General features: G+C 40.2%; 1 pseudogene; it reads left to right on the forward strand.

The window, feature by feature from the left end:
• The first annotated feature begins 5,195 nt into the window (after window positions 1-5,195).
• Window positions 5,196-13,294, forward strand: LOC112193553 (annotated as a pseudogene).
• Window positions 13,295-19,016: the final 5,722 nt, after the last annotated feature.

Below are 19,016 nucleotides of genomic sequence, written 5' to 3' on the forward strand. Positions count from 1 at the left end.
ACAATCCAGCCATTTCTGTTGCTAGGGTTTAGGAGGACCATAGGTTACTATGCCAACCCACTCAATTCGAAACTTTCGAACTTCCTTTTAGCTTTTGCACCTTTAGTTTGTGGTCTTTTTCAATGTACAAAATACATGTTGAGATATAGTGTTTCAATTGTGTATATATACTATTTCCAACGTTTCCATAGTAATCTCATATTTTGCCTCTTATTTGATTGTGTCTTCTATTTTATTCTTATTGTCCCTGTTAATCCTATTTGATTGGATATATGTATATAATATTTCCGGTGTTTTAATCTAGAATTTCCATATTTGCATTTGGAATCGAGCAGAGGGAGCTAATTGTAGTTTGAAACATTGGGATGCAGTAAGGTTAGAGAAGAAACTGAAGGTAAGTATTTTAATTTTCCTTGCAACTTAACCTATTGTATATACTGTCCTTCTCAATTATTTATGTTAGTTGTTAAATATTGGCAAAAGGAATAAGCAATCAGTAATTGTGCTAACATGAATGTCATTATTTAGATTTATGTCTAGCAACTTCATATATTGAAATGGATTTGCTTCTTCTTCTTATTTAATTATGACTAAATATTTACAAAATACTAATTCCCCTCGCACTGCTATATTGCTTTTATATGTTAAACAATTCAAACCCCTGCTCCATTTTCATACTACAAAATGAATGCTCATCTTGAACCTGGAATTTGAACTCAAGCTATTTCAAAAGATTTGTTCTGCTTCTTCAAGTTGTCAAAAACCAAGTAAATCATGTAATTTTCTCTTATGTAGTTTCAAATATCATGTAAAATAAATGGCAGGCAAGTGTTCTTCCGTCATAAGTAATGCATTGGTCTCTGGCATTATTGATGGAGTGAATTTGCTAGGTGATAATTTTTTTTTTCCTGTTTCTGATGCATGACTTACTTCATACATACTTCTGATGCTTGGAATCAAAAAAGGATACCACATTGTTTGGTCTTTATTGAGTGTATTGATTTCAGTCTATCATTTTTGAATTGAATTTTACAATAAGAATCCTAAGGGCATTAGGAGTCAACTGTCCAATGGCCACGTTCAGACCGTAAAGTAGTTATTGTAGAAGCCGTGAGACGGGAAAGCATAACCCACAATTGAGCTGGTATGGATAGAACAAGGTCCAACCAGCACATGGATGACTAGCCCACTCGCCTTCCACTATGGGTCGCAGGTCCCCAGTCGGGAATCTTCCAATTCCGCCCTAGAGCGTCGATCTTCCCAACTTTTCACTCCAGCCCTTATAAGCTTTTAAGGATCGCCTTCCTCTTTCATCAACTGATATAAGTATCGGCTAGTCTACCATATTATTTTGTAGAAATAACCCGCTCGGCCTCGGCAGATCTATACCAACAGCAGCAACCCTCGGGAATCAGTCTCTAACGTCAACTCCTCGAACTCCATTGGAGAAGAATTCCCGAATCTAGATCCCAGCAAGCCCCAACCTCAGACCAAGCTTGCCCTTGGGCTACCTCACCCAGAGGCTCGACTATCCCCTCGACTAGGACCCACGCTAAGTTCGCGCCCACGAACCCCCAATAAAAAGAATACACGTGTGACAACGGCACGACACAACAAACCAATACACTGTCAATAGGGGATGTCTTTTCTGTAACCAGTCTGAATGTACTGCTATGTATTGTTGATGGGACAATAATATTTAATAACCTATGTAAGGAAATATATTTACAAGTTCGATTATTTTGAACTTTTCTTGAAATAACAAATTGGAGCCTATTTTTGAGGCTTCGCGAATATTTCCTAAACCCTAAAGAGTGATTTGAAATAGAATAATGCTATTATATTCATAAAGTGGCTTTGCGGCCAAAAGCATTACATTCAATACTTTCGCGAAATTACAAAGCCAAAAATGGCTAAAATGTAGACAGTGGAATCTTCTGAATCTATCTTCAAGAGGATCAAGCAGCGAAGGAACTCACTGAGGGTTTGAGCCGCGCCACTATCTCCAAGAGGCATCGACTTGAGTCTCTACACCATCTTCAACCTTGGCAGCCACCATTTTCTGGGCGTGAAGTGTGGGAACGGCCATACTGTAGCCACTCCTATTCCTTCCGCGAGTCCATCCTTCGTCATCCCTCCAAGATTCTGTCATTGAAGAGAGAGCATGAGAAGGAGGTGACCGCCAAAGCCCCCTTCCATCTGGAGGGCACAACTCGGGCCGAGCCCAGAAGGAAGGGACCCGAAGAAGAGCGGTTGGCCTTGGGTGGCCTCCCACCTTTCTTCGTTTTGCTCCTTGTGGGGGTTTCCAACAAAGATGATCCCTCAGGTGCAGAGATCCCACATAGGAGCACCCCATGCACTTCAGCGAATATCAAAGCCTGGTATGTTCCATCCAGGCTTTCATAAGCTAAAGGCATGGGGTTGCTTGAGATTAAGCCATAAGGCCTTGTTTGGCTCCAAACTGGTCCGGCCAGCAAACAGCCTCTTTTTGAATGCGCAGGCGTGCCAGCACCGTGGAAAGTAGTCGTCGGGGAGTCCCTTGACCTGACTTCTTCTCAAACTCTGTGGACGAGGAGAGCACCAACCTCATCACCAGGTTCTTTTCTCTGCCTTTCGAAAAAAGGACTTCTTGCCTTAAGGGTAAGGGCTTGTGTTGTGATCTCTTGCGTCACCGAGTCGATACTCAATATTGTAGATTGAGCAGAGCAATCACCGGGAAGTAGGAGAAAGCAAGGGTTTTGCTAAAGCGTGACTTTAGCTTCGCTGGGTTGCGAGGGCATTACCCTTGCTTCGCTGGTTTTCAACTAGGTTGAGGATAGGTTTGCTCCGGAGAGACTTTGATAATTGTTGAGATTGATTGAAGAGTTGTTTTTTGTTGCGTCCTTGAAACCTGGTATTTATACTTTAGGGTTTCGACTGTTCCTTGACATAGAAGAATTATTAATTGAAGATTCTTATTTAGTCTCCGCCACTTGATTCCAATAAGGGCTCGTTTTCCTCATGGATCTTGAAATGGGCGAAGCTAAAACCCAAACCCAAGTAGACTTAATATTGAGCAGCAGGTATCGGTCCGCCACACTAAACCCCTTCAAGGGATCTTGCCAAAAATACTTTTGGGCTCAAACATTGCCCCCCAGGCCTCGAGATCAGGCCTGCGAATTGTAACTGATCGAAAAGGACTTAAGCAACGCAACTTATGACAGAAATGAGCCAATAAATGTGGGCTAAACGTCTTTTCGTCGCATCGTTTCCCTCACAAAATCTCTTATTTAAATCCTGTCGCAACTCAGATCTGTCACATCAGACACTCCTCTAGCCTCCTAAAACCAGAAAACACTTCTTTCTTCACACTAATTCCTCAGAGAAACCCAGAAATGGCTCCACCCAAGAAAGTCATCATCTATCAAGAGGAGGAAATCAACGAGGAGGCTGCCCATGCCTAGGGAACCGGCATTGGTGCTCGTTGCTATGCCCACACCACCGTCAAGTGGCTTCTACTACTCAGTTTTCCCAATTCCCAGGCAGGACTGGGTTCTACCCCGCAAGATTCTATGCCGGAAGACGCCATCACCTTGTATGACCTACCCATTCACTGACCCATTCCAGTAATCTGAAGGACTATCAGAGATTTCAGCAGTTGGGGCGCACTCCAATCCAAGGCGAAGATAGGGTTTTGACCTACAGTCAGTGCGGCAGAACGCACCTGGTATCACGAAGTTCGAGCAAGGGATTTGGCTCACTGGGACGCGGAGGATATTACCCACACCATCGATCTATGTTTCCGACTTCCAAGGGGCGGCAATCGCTCGCCGCTATTCTTTGTTTCTGGAATACTACCAGCAACACTTTTCCGGTTCAGCCAAATGAGCATCACATTGCTAGACATTCTCACCATCACGGGGCTACCTATCGACGAAGAACCCTACGTACAAGGCCAATTTGACGCCATCGATTTCCCTTTGCACATGATTCAAACCAGCCGCGGTACTCACAGCACCTCCTACCCCTAAGGAGCACGATGCGACCAGTGGTATCGCCTTTTTAGAATATTGGCTTTGCAAATTCATTTTTTGTACTTCCTCTGGCAAGCCCATTGGTCCCTGGGCTTCTTTGGCCACGGCTTTCTATAACGGTCGCCGTGTTGGTCTTAGACAGCCTGTATTAGGCGCGCTGTATCGCACTCTCTACCAGGCCACCATGCACCCTTTCGAGGTCAGCATTTCCGGTCCCTTCTGGATATTAGACTGTTGGATACAAGTCTATTTTCCTCACTTCCGCCGGCTAGACATCCCACAGTTCCCACCGGCTGATGCACTTCTAGGTCAATGGCTTTGTCACTGGGCAAGGTACACTTCTTCAATTTTTTTTTTTTTTTATTTTTATTTTTTTTTCTGAAAAAGGGCTTTGAGATTTCATGGGAAACCCTAATCCTAACTTTACTAATATAGTTGAAAGTCTTGTCATCCATTTCCATATATTTACCATCTATGTTGGCAATATTGATGATGTTTTCTTTAACCTTAAACACCAGAGGGATATTTGTGATTTTGAACCCAGAAGAAAAGAGAGTCCAATGCAACCCCATCTGGTTGTGCAACAATACTCTTGCAGCACTACAGGAGCTCGATTGAAAATCCATGGTCCTCCTTTAAGAATCTATTTGCTATCGCCACGATCATCAAAAGAGAAAACAAACTTAGCCTTTGTCATCTCCTGAAGCTTAAATCGAGGATCAAGAACCCAGACGATTGACAAAAATGTCGTCTCATCTTGTTGATCTCCACTAGTTTGGTGGAAAAATCTTAGCTAGGAGGAAAGCCTAAGAAGCATGCTTGACCACTCCTCCATACATTCAAGTGATATCCACCAAATCACCTCCACCTGCCATAGCAAGTGAGGCTGCAAAGTGATTGAGAGAGTGATTAAGGATAACTCAAGCTTCAAAGCAAGCAACATAAGCTTGAGTTATCCTTAACTGACCCAAATACCCATCCAAATTTGGCGCGTGGCATCATACTTAACTCCACCACGGACTTGCTTTGAAGCTTGAGTTATCCTTAACTGACCCAAAATACCCATCCAAATTTGGCGCGTGGCATCATACTTAACTCCATCACGGACGGCATGTACGAAAGTTGGGTCGGGCTCGATATCTTGGGTATGAATGTGATGTAATCACAAACTTGATACAAAAAGTTAGAATGGGCCTCTGTTTGGATTTTTTTTTCCCCCAAAACCAAAAGTTTTCAAAAGCACAAGGCGGGCGCAGGGGAACGAAAAAGCGGGAAATTATTCCTGCTCTGCTTCCGCTTATTTAAGCAGTGCTTCTGAAGCCTCGTTTGGGATGGCGCCAAGGAAGACCGCATCATCCTCTCCGATCCCAATAGGTAAATTTCTTCACACCCACGCAGGCTTTAGGATTGAAATTAAAAACCCTAATCGTAATCGTGTTTGTAATTCACAGGCAATTGCGAGGTGACAGTGGAAGCTACCGACTTCAGTTGCCGATCAGAGCCGGACTCCCTCCAAATCTCCCTCTCCACAACCTCCAAAATCACTATCTCATGTACCAACCTTTCCCACATTTCACAATTCTTTCATTTCCATATTTGAATTCCAATCCAACTTTTTTACGGTCAATTATGTCCATTGTTGATTGGGCTGTTGTTATTGCTTGCAGTGAGAAAAGAAGTGGAAAGGAATAGCATTTCAAATCTCAAGGTAGATGTGTAGAAAATGTGTTTTCTGTGTTCTCAATCTGATTACAATGTACAATTATATAGCTAAGCTAATTGACTGTTATGCTACTGTTACAATCAGCTATATTGATTGTTATGCTACTGTTACAATCAGCTATAAACACTATTCAATTTTATAAATACAAAGATTCAAAACTGATGATCAGTTTTGATTGCATAAATCTTCAGTTACACAAATCTCTCTAACAACTGAGCAATATTTTCAGTGAGGGTGGTGGTGAGAGTGCTGACGATGATTTGGTCTTCTTTGAACCATTTGGTGTAGGTTGGGTTGGGGATAGGAACAGCAGGTTGGCCCTCAGAGGGGGTGGACATGATGGTAGATGGGGGAGCGGGTTTAGAACCGTCAACATAGCACCAGAGATCATTGCCATGGAGGTAAGGTTTGATTTGCCGAAGCCAAACTAGATAGTTGGTGTCAGTGAGTTTGATAAAGCTGGAAGTGTTTGGAGAAGAGGAAGAAGCAGTGGGGTTGGCCATGAGGGAGGGAGGGGAGGCGCAGAGTAGGAAGAACGACTAAGGAAGAGATATTGGATCGAAAGGAGGTAAGCAACCTAAACTATGATACCATGTAGAAAATGTGTTTTCTGTGTTCTCAATCTGATTACAATGTACAATTATATAGCTAAGCTAATTGACTGTTATGCTACTGTTACAATCAGCTATATTGATTGTTATGCTACTGTTACAATCAGCTATAAACACTATTCAATTTTATAAATACAAAGATTCAAAACTGATGATCAGTTTTGATTGCATAAATCTTCAGTTACACAAATCTCTCTAACAAGATGTGAATTACACTAACGTGTTTTGCATTGAAAACTTGATATTTAATCTCTGAATGTGTTTAGGAGGTGATCTTTCGTTCGTGCTTGTTAATCCCTAAAGATGCCAATAGCTGTAGCAAATCCTATCTCCAGGTAATTCTCTCCGATTCTTCGTCTGCGCCCTTTGTATACATGTAGTAATCCAGTTTGCTTTTCATTATCTATGGTTGCTTTTGCAGGAAATATTGCACTTTGCTTTTGCAGTCTCATTCTTTGCGTCATTCCCAAGAGGTACGGTTTCTGTGATCCTTTTTTTTCTTTCTGGTATTTACTTTATATCCCCACACAATTATCTGCAACTTGAACTCTGCTTATATATTAGATTTATCTTGTGGTTTCAATACAATTAACGTATGGTTAACGTTTTTTTTTTTTTTCCCTTTCTTCTGCTTTTCTCTTTTGCAGGTTATAGCTGCTATCACTTACCAAATAGTTCCCACTGACACACAGTACGCTGAGATACCTATTGCTGCTGTCAGTTCAATGTACCAACACAAGGTCTTTCCTCTATGCGTTTGTCATCTCTTATTTGGTTGCTTGTGATTATAGTCTTGTTTCATGTAGGGCTGTTGTATCTCTGACAATGTTCTTGCATTTGTAAAAATGGCAACACAGTTACACCCAATGACCACTTCTAGCTTTGAATACCACCACTTAATGAAAATTTTCCTTAACAGTTCATGCAATCTGAGATCAAACTGAACTTCGAAATCAGCAAGAAATTTCCTTGTCCATTTTAATTGCACTATGCTGAACTTTTTGAGTTCGGTGTTATAAGTTTTGCGTATTACCTTTAGGACTTGTGTTCTCCCCAGGCCCCTATTGTTTTAATTACTCTTCCTTGGAATGCTATGAATTCTTATTTAGAAATCTCATTTAGTTTTTTTTAACTGGTTAACTCATGTACAGCAGTAATTTCAGGGATTTGGTAGCTCCTTGTTCCTGGAATTGAAAAAGAGACTTCAAAGTGTTGGTATATGCACAATATTCTGTTGGGGAGACAAGGAATCTGAAGGGTTTTGGCTCAAACAGGTAGTTCACGTTTTTTGTTCTCAGGATCAGAGTTGGATGTTGTAGTTGTATTTTCTTGTTGATTTTGTCGAGCGTTATTTGGTATATCTTCTCTCCAATGGTGTGGACATTGATTTTACTTTTTTGCTCTTTTAGAAGAAGATGCAAAGTAACTGTTTCTCTCCCACACAGACAAACAAACACACACACACACACACACGCACGCACGCACAAAAGCTCATAAATTCAAAAATTGTAGAAAGAAGGAAACTTCCTAACCTGAAACATCTGACAGTTGGAGGGTTCACACATTTTTGGGGCAATTTAGTACCCTATTGTTCTTCTTTTCTTTTTGTTTACTCTTACATAATTGTTAAAATGTCTTGTTCATTTGTGGAAATTGATTTCAAATGTAGGGTTTCGTATCAATAGCTGAGGTAGATACTAAGGGTAGACGCTGCAGGCCACCTATTAAAGCTGATATTCGTAGAGCATTATGCTTTCCAGGTGGTTCAACCCTCATGGTTTTACATCTTAAGCAGCAGGCTTCAGCAAATACTCTAGACTCTTTGGAGTTGGGCGCTTCTTCTAAGCCTACAGGGAATTCGTCATCTGATGCTCTCACCAGAGAGGACTCCAGCAAGTTGGTCAGTGGTGCAAAATTATCCAATATTGAAGACAATGGTGATATAAACCACTGTTCTTCCAAACAAGGCAAAGTTGCAAAGAGAAAGGTCTGGAAATCTTCAATATCATCACTGAAGTAAAAAAAAGTAAAAGGAAGTCATCGCTGTCAGTTTGAGTCTAACTCCACTGATGGAAGTGAGTTTTGTTTACAAGGATGCTCCTTTGTTTCTTCCAAAGATAAATCTTTACTGGCAGATCCCCCTAGAGAGTGCGCTATTAGTTGCAAGGAAAAGATTGCTGAAGAATGTGGACCAGTTAATATAACACTAGAAACTTCAGTCCAGAAGGAGTTCAGTCACAGAGAGAATCCTTCAAAATCATGTTGATGAATATTGCAGATGATGCAAAGAAAGCAAATCTTACAAAGGTATACAACATTTTATTATTTATATTTGTCAGAGATCACAGGTTGATGTCAATTGTCATTATTCTTTATTTTAGCAGTTTCCATTGCTAGATTAAAGATCACAATTTCTAAAGATATTATGCTGTTTGGTACCACCGCAACATGATCCTTATCATATGTGTGTTCGTGTTTGTTCATTCGTGCTTGTCTCCTTAAACACAACCTAGTGGAAGCTTGGTGTGACTAATCTGACTATCTGAGGCTTTTAAATGGAAATGTTTTCTTTATTTTGACATTAGGGCATTTAATAGATGATAAAGTAATGTTTTCTTCCTTAGTCAGTGGTTCCTGTTGAATTTAGAAAAGAACAGGACCCTCATCATATGGCATTACAAATGAATAGAGTACATAGGCGTGGGTATAGAATACTCATGCATCCACTTTCCTGGTATTATATTCTAGGAAATAGCACTAAATCATGTCAACAGAAAAAACTTAAGCTAACAAAATTAGCCTTGAATTGTGCATGACCTGATCACGGGCTGAGCTTGAACGTAGTGGTGTTACAATTTTCAATGAACCCTGATAAAAGCCTGACGAAAAATGAACTAGCTCAAATCCTGGAACACGAGCAAGTTAGCAAGTGCAGTTAATTTGGAGTTACAAAATTGCAAAAGAAAAATAGTGCGATTTGTTGTGCATGCTTGTACATGTGTCTGTTTGTGTGCCTTCACGACTCATCTGAACATGTATGTTTCTTTCAAAACTGAATTGTAGTGTTCTGCTTGTTTCTCATGATAACATTCATGGGTCAGATGACAAAAATGCGTGTGACAGTTTTGTCTATAATACTGTATCAGTTTAAACCTTTATATACAGCGTTCTTATAATATGATCTATACCAATAACTTGAATTCTTCTTGCTTAGGTTATAGATAGACACTGATTGTTATAGACAGACCCAGATGGCTCGAATTCAATGTAGTTCAGTTCGAAATTCTTTTAGGGTCTCCTATTATCCAAATTAATATCAGGAAAGAGGAGTTTTATGGTCATTTCCAAAGGAGGCTGTACTATTACTTTTTTTTTTTTTTTTATAAGGACTTCATGGGTTCAGGTCCAATAGTTAGGGACTATATATGGTTATTTTCTGCTCAACAACAATTTAATTATATGTTTTTGTTTATTTTTATACTTGGTGAATGTGTAGGTAATCGAGGACCTTGGTGGGGCTATTACATGTAATGGGAGTACAAGTACACATGTTGTTACCGGGAAAGTGAGAACAACTCTGAATTTCTGTACTGCTCTTTGTTCAGGGTCAGTAGTCAAACTCAGTTGTGCTGTTTAAATGTGTTTTTTTTTTTCTCCCTGTCATTGCTACTGCAACATGATGGTGAGTTTCTTTGCTATTTAAATGTGATTTCCTTATTTTTTTGCTGTTCAGAGCTTGGATCGTTTCTCCCTTTTGGTTGAAAGAAAGCTTTCGTCAAGGAACATACGTTGGTGAGTCTAATTTCTTTATTTGGGAATTCATAAACAAAACGTATTGACCATTCTTTGGTATCTGAAATTCATTAAAAAGGAATGAAGAGCAGCAGTGGACAAGAAATCCACTGAGATATAAAATGCACCTAAAAAACAAAGCTAACAAAACTAACATAACAGCACCTGCAACAAAACCAAACCCTATGAAACTGAACTACAGCTTAAGTTCTGAAATAACTGAAGCCCACAATCAGACCCCATCCATGCAAGAAGTCCGGCTTCTCCCCTTTCTTTAAAACTTCTTTTGTTCCTCTCCATCCAAATGACCCAGAAGACAGCCGTCGCAGCACATATTTCAACACTATAAAGCTACAGTATCAGAAGAGGAGTCAGTGGTCAAGTTAGACTTCCTAACCTTCTTTAAAGATATAAGCAACCAGGCAAAGTCCTTTGAACAGATAATAAAACCCAAGTTTGCATATTAGACACCATTGACCAGGAGAGTCGAGAGACTAATAGGTTTTTCCATATTACATAAAAGGAGTGAAGTGAGGAAGAGAAGGAATTCTCCATCAACAGCCTTGAAAAAGATGCAAGAAAATTTCCCCGATTCCTCCATCCACCTTCTCTTGTCTAGTCTAGATGAGACCGGTACAATCTCCTCTAACTGAGACGTAGGGCATAAAATTTCCAACTTCCAGGTCTCACAGATTCCTCTTATACTCGAATTTCTACTCATTACTTAGTCCATCCTAGCAGGGGAGAAGATCATATTGTTATAATATATGTAAATACTTGTTTCCCCAGTCCACCAGCTCTCTTCCAAAAAACTCATGCCTTCCCCATTTCCCACCACAAATTGGCAGAGACAGAACAAAAGATGCTGTTTAATAGCTCTTTCCATGGACTTCAGCTTCAATCATGAATCACATTACTTGAATTCCGATCTGTGTTTACTTCTGTTGATGGCATACCAGGAAATGTGCTTACATATATTTTTATACAATGTTCTCATTTGCAGACGAATCATCTTACATATTACATGATGAAGAATATGTTCTTAAATATGGAGCTGAGCTGAGAGCTGCAGTTCTCAGAGCAAAAGCAAGTCCTCAAGGCTTGCTTAAAGGCTATAATGTGTACATAGCAGCTCATGTTCAACCCCCTGCAAAGATGTTATCTACCATTGTCAGGTCTGCTGGTGGAAATGTAAGTTCCTTGCTGAATCTGAATGTTGGTTAAGCATGCCTTGGTTGCAGTGTGAAGATTAATGGTCTGGTGTAATCACTCTGTATTTTGTATGTTATCCCTATAAAATGATTTTTCAGAAAATGAAATCTACTCAAACTGAATAATCAAATCTACTCGAACTAAAATAAAAAATAAAACAAGAGAATGCAATCTACCAGATTGAATGGACTTGTTTCAGAAACTTTACTAAATTCCAATCATAAAATGACTTTCATGGAATTTCTGCCAACTACTTCCTGTCCTGTGCTTCAATTTTGATCTCTACCTTGTTCAATTTCTAGAAATAGTAAGCAACAAAATTATGAAAATCCAAGTTAAACAGTATGTCAAGATGCAATATAATCTCCCAGGTGTGTAGGTGCACTAACTTGACCATGATGTAATATTGTAACTCTACGGGTTGCATATTTTTGCATCCCCATTGTACTTAGGTTCACTGTGCTTGAACCTTACTGGTTATCATGGTTGTGGATTCCGGAGACTATAACATCTGGTATTGCTCTTCTTTGTCCTTTCTCTTTTTATCTGTAATGGGCATACAGATCAGAAACAGGGGAGAATCAATATTTGAATGTCTGTTTGCCCCATTTTGGGAGAGACAAATTTTTACTACATAATTCACTTGGTACGATCATGGTTCTCCCATGTACCAGGATTTAGTTTCTGTTGAATGAAATGGGGCCTCAATGGTAATGGTTTTAATCAGGAATATTTTGTTAATCTCAAACTTCCTTTAACTTTTTTGTGAGGAATATATTGCCTTTGGGATGGTACTGCCTCTTTACAATAGTCTCTCTCATTTGTGATGAAGCACTTTATATAGCCATTTCTTGCATAATTCCATGCTCAAGTGTTGTTGTGTCAATGTCTTATTTCTGATTGATGTCTTGATTTTATTTATTTATTTATTTTGTTTCAAAGTTTGGTTGGATCAATTGCAGATAATTGGTGGACTGGAAAAAGTAAATGAAGCTTCAAGAACAATATTTGTGGCATGCGAAGAAGACATGGAAGAAGTAGTGTTGGCTGTAAAGAAGGGCATAGGCACTTTTAGCAGTGATTGGCTTATGAACTGTGTCATGAGACAGGAGCTAGACTTAGAGGGCCCCCAGTTTGTACAGTCCCTTTGAACGGAATTGATAGCTCGGTGCAGATGGTAAATGGTGAATTATATAATTGCGAAGTCCCTTGGAAGTCTTCTGTTTTTTTTTTGATACAAAAAGATTATATTATAAGTGAAAGCCTCTGCGGCAACCAAAGTTTACAACATCAAACAAGAGGGCATTGATGTATTCTTGGGGACAGTGTTCGTCCAGAAGAGACCGTCAATAGAGGAATGCCCAAGGTGAGCAATAGAGTCGGCTACAAAATTCGCCTCCCGAAATATATGTCTAAAGTAATTGTGGTAAATCTAGAGGCTAGATTCCTAATGTCTTGAACGATCTTAACAATTCTCCAAGGGAGATGTGTTCTTCCCAGGACAGCATCAATAACTACCTTGGAGTCTCCTTCTACCTGAACATTCAGAAAATTCAATCGTAGTGCGCAATGAAGGCTTTTTCTTAGAGCCGTAGCCTCAGCCACTGGTACGGTGGTTTTGCCAAAACCTTTAGTCGCCGCAAATAGGGGTATGCCATCAGCATTTCTGATTACAAAGCGTCCTGCCGAAGATGATCCCTGTCCTGACCCATCAAAATTGATTTTCACAGTTTCTGGTGGTGGTGACTGCCATACTATGGTGTGGGTAGAACTTTGCGTAGGACCTCCATCAGAAGGCCGAACTTCCTGAGTGTCAGTGTGATGAAATGCCGCCGCTGTTGCAACAATGGACCTGGGGCAAGAAATGACTCCATGGAAGATAGCATCGTTTCTAGCTTTCCATACTTGCCAGCAAAGTATTAGAAGCTTAACAAATAGGTCTTGATTACAAGGTTGATCAATAAACATTTTCCTGAAAACCTGGAGATAACCCTCATTCCAAGGCAGACCATCCAGGTTGGATAGTCTCCATACTTCTTGTAAACTCACAGCAGCCAAACAAATGGTCCGCTGTTTCATTATCATTATCACACAATGGACAAGAGTTGTCGTCAACATAACAAAACCTGGAAAGTCGGTCCCTTGTCTTAAGCCTTCCTCTGAAGAGTAGCCAGCCAAAAAGTTTAACTTTGGGTGGAGCATTAAGCTTCCAGAGCTTCTTTAACAGGTCCAAGCTTTTATGGTTCTCGGTTTCCGGTAGTTGTAGCCAGGTAGTAGATTTAATCGTAAATTTTCCATTGCCAGATGGGCCCCAAATGCACTCATCTTCCTGGTCAGAAACAGGAATTGGAATTCCATGTATTTGATTCACCACATTTGGGTCCAGAATCCTGGAAAGTTTGCCACGGTTCCAGTTATGGTCATGGATGTAATCTGCCACTGTTTCGTCAATGTTTATCCCTAGTCTTGTATTCTTAGGTAGTAGGTGAATTAAGGGAAAATCAAACACCCAATTAAAAGTCCAAAACTTAATAGACTTACCATTTCCCACTAGCCATCGCATTCCCTTAAGAATAAGCTGTCTTGTATCCAGTATTCCTCTCCAAGCGAAGGAGTTAGACTGTTTTTTCTTTGCTTGAAAGAATGTAGTTTGTCTCAAATACTTTTTCCTCATAATCTGTGTCCACCAGTTGTCCTGGTTTGTCAGTATTTTCCAAGCCAACTTGGCAATTGCAGCATTGTTGAAGTAGGCAGTGGGTCTAACTCTCAATTCTCCCACAGATATAGGGGTACAAACCTTATTCCAAGCCACTGGAGATGCTTTGGAGGATGTACCCCAGAAAAAGTTCCTTGCGAGCTTGTCTATATGATCTGTAAACTTAATAGGGCATTTAAAACAAGACATGACATGATTTGGCATACTTAGCAAGTTTGCTTTAATTAAAGTTAATCTACCTGCTCTGGAGAGAGTATCTTTCTTCCAACCTGCAAGCTTATTTGTAATCTTGAGTAGAAGTTCTTTCGAGTTGATTGGATCCTTCCAGAAGATCACATTATGAATCTCTAAATATTTTCCAATAGTCGCTTTCTGTTGAATGTTAAGAATATTGACAATATCCCTTTTAAGCCGAGTTGGAGAATTGGGTGAGAAATAGAGGGAAGATTTATTGAAATTGATTTTCTGGCCAGCGGCCAAAGAAAAAGAGGAGAGAATTGTGAAAATATGCCTAGCAGCTTTTTTAGTAGCCTTTGCAAAGATAAAAAAAAGAAAGCTTGAATCAGAAAAGAAAGCTTGAAACATAGGAACAACAGTATCTTTCACCTCATTCCAGCAGTTCTGGTAGAAGCATGCATGTAGTCCATCCGGTCTTGGGGCTTTGAGGGGGCCTATAGACTTGACAGCTTCAAAAATTTCATCTTCTGAAACCGGCTGCAAGAGAGAGTCATTGTCAGTACTAGTAATGCAAGGTTCAATTATATTGGTGAATTCCTATAACTGGGCATTAGTAGCAGGTGTATCAAGGTGAAAACGCTTTTTAAAGTCATGGATTAAAATCCTACTGATTCCCTCTTCGTTTTCTATCCAGTTTCCACTGGAATCTTGTATTCTGGTGATTATGTTTGACTTTTTCCTTATATTGGCTCTTGTTTGAAAAAACCTAGAATTTCTATCTCCTAGATTCAACCAGTTTGCCTTCGCTTTCTGGGCCCAATAGACTTCTTCATCACTGTAGCATTGTATCAGCTCTCTTGTAACCTGGGAATGTTGTTCCTGCAAGTAAACCAAAGAAGGACAGTAGATTAATTGATTTTGAATATCTTGACATTTATCATTCAGGTTCTCTATCCTTCTAAAAATATCTCCAAACACATTTTTGTTCCAACTTTTTGCTTGGTGGCAAAACTGGTTCCTGATAGTTAGAAAATTTAAAAGAGGACAAGGTTCCTTCCTTTGATTCCAGATTTGATGTACTAGTGGTTTGAAACCCTTGTGGGATAACCACATTGCTTCGAACTTGAAGGCCTTACCCTTCTTTGCATTATTGTTCGTAATTGTCAGATAAATAGGTCCATGATCTGACCCAATAATGGGGAGATTCTCTAAATGTATCTGTGGGAAATTGTTTAAGAAAGTGGCATTAATACAGGCCCTATCCAGTCGTTCATAAATTAAAGTGTCATCCTTTTGGTTGTTTGTCCAAGTAAAAGGTATCCCATGTGCCTGTAAAGAAAACAATCCTGCATTATGCAAGAAATCTGCGAAATTCAGCATATAATTCGTCACTATCTGACTACCCCTAGTTTCTCATCTAGGGTCACAATGTTATTTAAGTCGCGTAGTAACAACCAACTTTCATCACTATTCGGTTGTAAAGTTAAAAGCTCCGACCACAAGTCAGCTTGTTTTTCCTTTTGGGGAAAGGCATAAACAAAAGTTGTAATCCAGGACCTGTTAGTAGCGTTATCCTTGATTAAGCAATGTATGTATCTTTCATGGGGTTTGATTAGTTCAACAGTAACAGTTCTAGTTTTCCAGAATAAGATCAAACCACCACATTGACCATGAGCAGGCTAGGAATTAAGATAAAATCATCATAAGGAAACTTCCTCAATTTATTTAGTAAGGTACTTGATGCCCTGGTATCTAGGAGACAAAAAACATCAAGATCTAGAGAGGAAGAATAAAAGAGGCACTGCGCCACAAAACCAGGCCAGGCGCTGCCCCTGCAGTTCCAACATAGGAGTTTCATGGTTTGGCCATCTTTGGTGAAGAGGCGCTGACCTCCTCATCTTGTGCCTCAGCCATAGCCTAATCCTCAGTCATTTCCCTAGTCCTTTTCTTCGAGCCAGAGCTCATTGCGGAGTCACTTTCAGCTATCATAATCACCCTCTTTCCATTGATCATCTTGACCTCATACTCATTCATCTTGTCAGTACTATCCTTCATAAGGTCAGAAGCCCTAGCATCACTAAAGTTCTCAAACTGCATAAAGTTTTGAGCAAAGTTAGTATAGAAATAATTTACTGCATCTGTAGGAGAATAGATCTCTTCAAGATGGCAGTGTTCCTTGATCCGGTTAGAATCATAAAGTTTAGCAATTTCAGGAAAAGATGAATAAGAAAGGACAGAGTCATTGGAAACGGAATCGCTCACCACCTCCTCACTGGAGGAACCAATAGGAGATTTGTTTCCCGAAGAAGCAGGCCGATTGCCCATAGAAATGGTGCCCTGGCCCATTGTAGCATCCTTAAAAGAGATTCCCGGCTTGACTATATTTTTCTTGTTTAGAGTGGTGTCTTCTTTCCTTGTGTAGTTTGTGGTCGAATCCCTTACGTTAGCAGTAGTTGCCCTCCTTGTTTTTGCTTGCACTTGGGTCCAGCCCGGGGAGGAGTGGAGTTGTTCCTCTTTGGACAGGTCCTGCAATTTAGCCTCAAGATCTGCCTTAGCCGGCTGAGGGAAGTAGACCATCACATTCTCACTTATCAGCTCTTTGACCTCAGGGTCCACCTCTATATCTTCCAGTACCACATCATCATCACCCTTCTCCTTGTCAACTAGGACAAAGTGCTATTCTTTCTTCCGCACAGGACAGTTCCTAATCATATGCCTATAACTTCCACATTCAAAACAGACCTCGAAAATGGCTTCATAGGAGAGAAAGAGCCTTGCTGGTTCAGCTACAAGATCAAAAAGAAGATCCCCTTCCTCTTCTTCTCGGACTATCAGGGTCATTTTCAGAGGGATGCGGAGGTCAATCTCCATGCATACCCGAGCAAAGATATAGTTTTCACTGAACTCAGTCCTCTCGTCCAACTTGATAAAACACCCCAAAACTTTGGTAATCGGTTGAATTGCATTCTTATTCCAGAACTGAAGGGGAAGGTTTGGAAGCCTCACCTAGAGGATCAGTGTCTCGATTTTTGCCGTGCGTGGATCAAAGTTGGGTGACCATCTCCTGATATGAAAGATTCTACCTTTCACAAACCACGGCCTATTGTCAAGCACGAAGTCAACATCTTGGAGATAGGTGAACTCGAGAGAGTACCAGCCATTGACAAGCTGGCACATACGAACCGAACCTTGAAGATTCGCCCAATGCTGGTTACACTTCCTGACAATCTTTCGTGGAGAAACTCGCTTGCCAAAGATCTTGGTAAGCAGGACATAGTTGTTCAGATGCTCCTTACTGGTAAGAGCATGTTGTGGGACAAACACAGTGGTGTCATTCTGATCAACAATGATTTTGGTTCCTCCAATATGAGTAACAAAGGGTGGTTCATTTTGACGGGGTCTTGGGTAGGAATTAAAAACAACAGGGCTACGAGGGCGTGAGGAACTCACCTGAGCACGAGCATTCAGACTGAAAGCCATGATGAGATAGCAAAGGTTAGGAATGTGAACAATGGAAACAAAGGGTGTAGGTACTCTTGGAGGATCAGAATGAGCCCAATTTAAAGGCCAGGTTGGTGATCTAGAACACGTAAAGCTGCTCCAGTTTTGGGAACCAAGACAAGCGTGCCCTCGGAATACGAAGAGATTTCCATAAAGCCAATCGAGCGAGTTCATAGAGCAACTCAAAATAGTCCTAGGGTGTGCAGGGAATACCAATCAAAATGTTCTAGTTTCCAAGCTAGGTTCTAATCTAGTAACTTTAAACAAGAAATGATGTGAATTAAAAGATATAGGGAAGGAGGAAAACAAACCTGGATTCGTACCTGGTTGGCGGAACAAGTCTTGGGTACAGCAAACGATCGACTACCTGGCAATAAATTCGCTGTCCGAGAAATTTTCCAAGATAAGACCACGGCTTCCCCGGGAAAAGACATCATAATGAGGGAAGGTAACCAGGTGGTGGAGCAGGGGCCCGGCCATGGCGGCCACCACCAACCCTCCCCGGCGGTGATGAACTGAAATTGAACGAACCCTAATTGAGCTCTAGGGTTTTGGAGAGAAGCGCGTGTCATATTGTTGTTTTAGTTCTTTTACATAGAGGTCTTATTTTTAAGAAAAAAAAAATCACAGAAGAGGGGACGATGTGCCAAAACCCCCAGGTACTATCCGTTACACATAAATCATCTCGAAAATATTATAGCCGAGGCCCTTTTTCTAATCAAATAAATAAGCCTCATCCATGAAAGCTAAAACAAGCAATCTTATGAGTAACAATATTATACTCGCATGATCAGATAATTATACAATTTTGTGCTAAATTTTATGATGAAGAAGTCAAAAGATGAATTTATATTTCTGTAGGATAGGGACAAAATGGATTGTGCAGTATATATAGAATTTCTTGTCCATTATTTTTTGTTTTTTGGTGAATTCTTTTTATGGTACTTGAGGTATGATCAATTGGACAATTTGGTACCCAGTCTTTCAAATGGGACAATTTGATACCTGAACCCAGACTCCGTTTAACATTTTGGTACTTCTATTAATTTTTCTGTAAATGTAAGAATAAAATTGACATTTAGGATCTATTTATAAAAATAAAATAAAAAACATGAGTTTTGTCGGTTGATGGCCATCATCCCTGTGTCTTCATCATTTTCAAGATCATTTGGGAGCAAATTAACATGAATTAGTGCTTTTGGTTTATGTTTCAGATGACATGATTGAATTTTATGTTTTAAAAATTAAGTCGTTCTAATTTGAACACTCAC

Source organism: Rosa chinensis, chromosome 3 (genome assembly GCF_002994745.2).
Source record: "Rosa chinensis cultivar Old Blush chromosome 3, RchiOBHm-V2, whole genome shotgun sequence".
NCBI classification, from domain to species: domain Eukaryota; kingdom Viridiplantae; phylum Streptophyta; class Magnoliopsida; order Rosales; family Rosaceae; genus Rosa; species Rosa chinensis.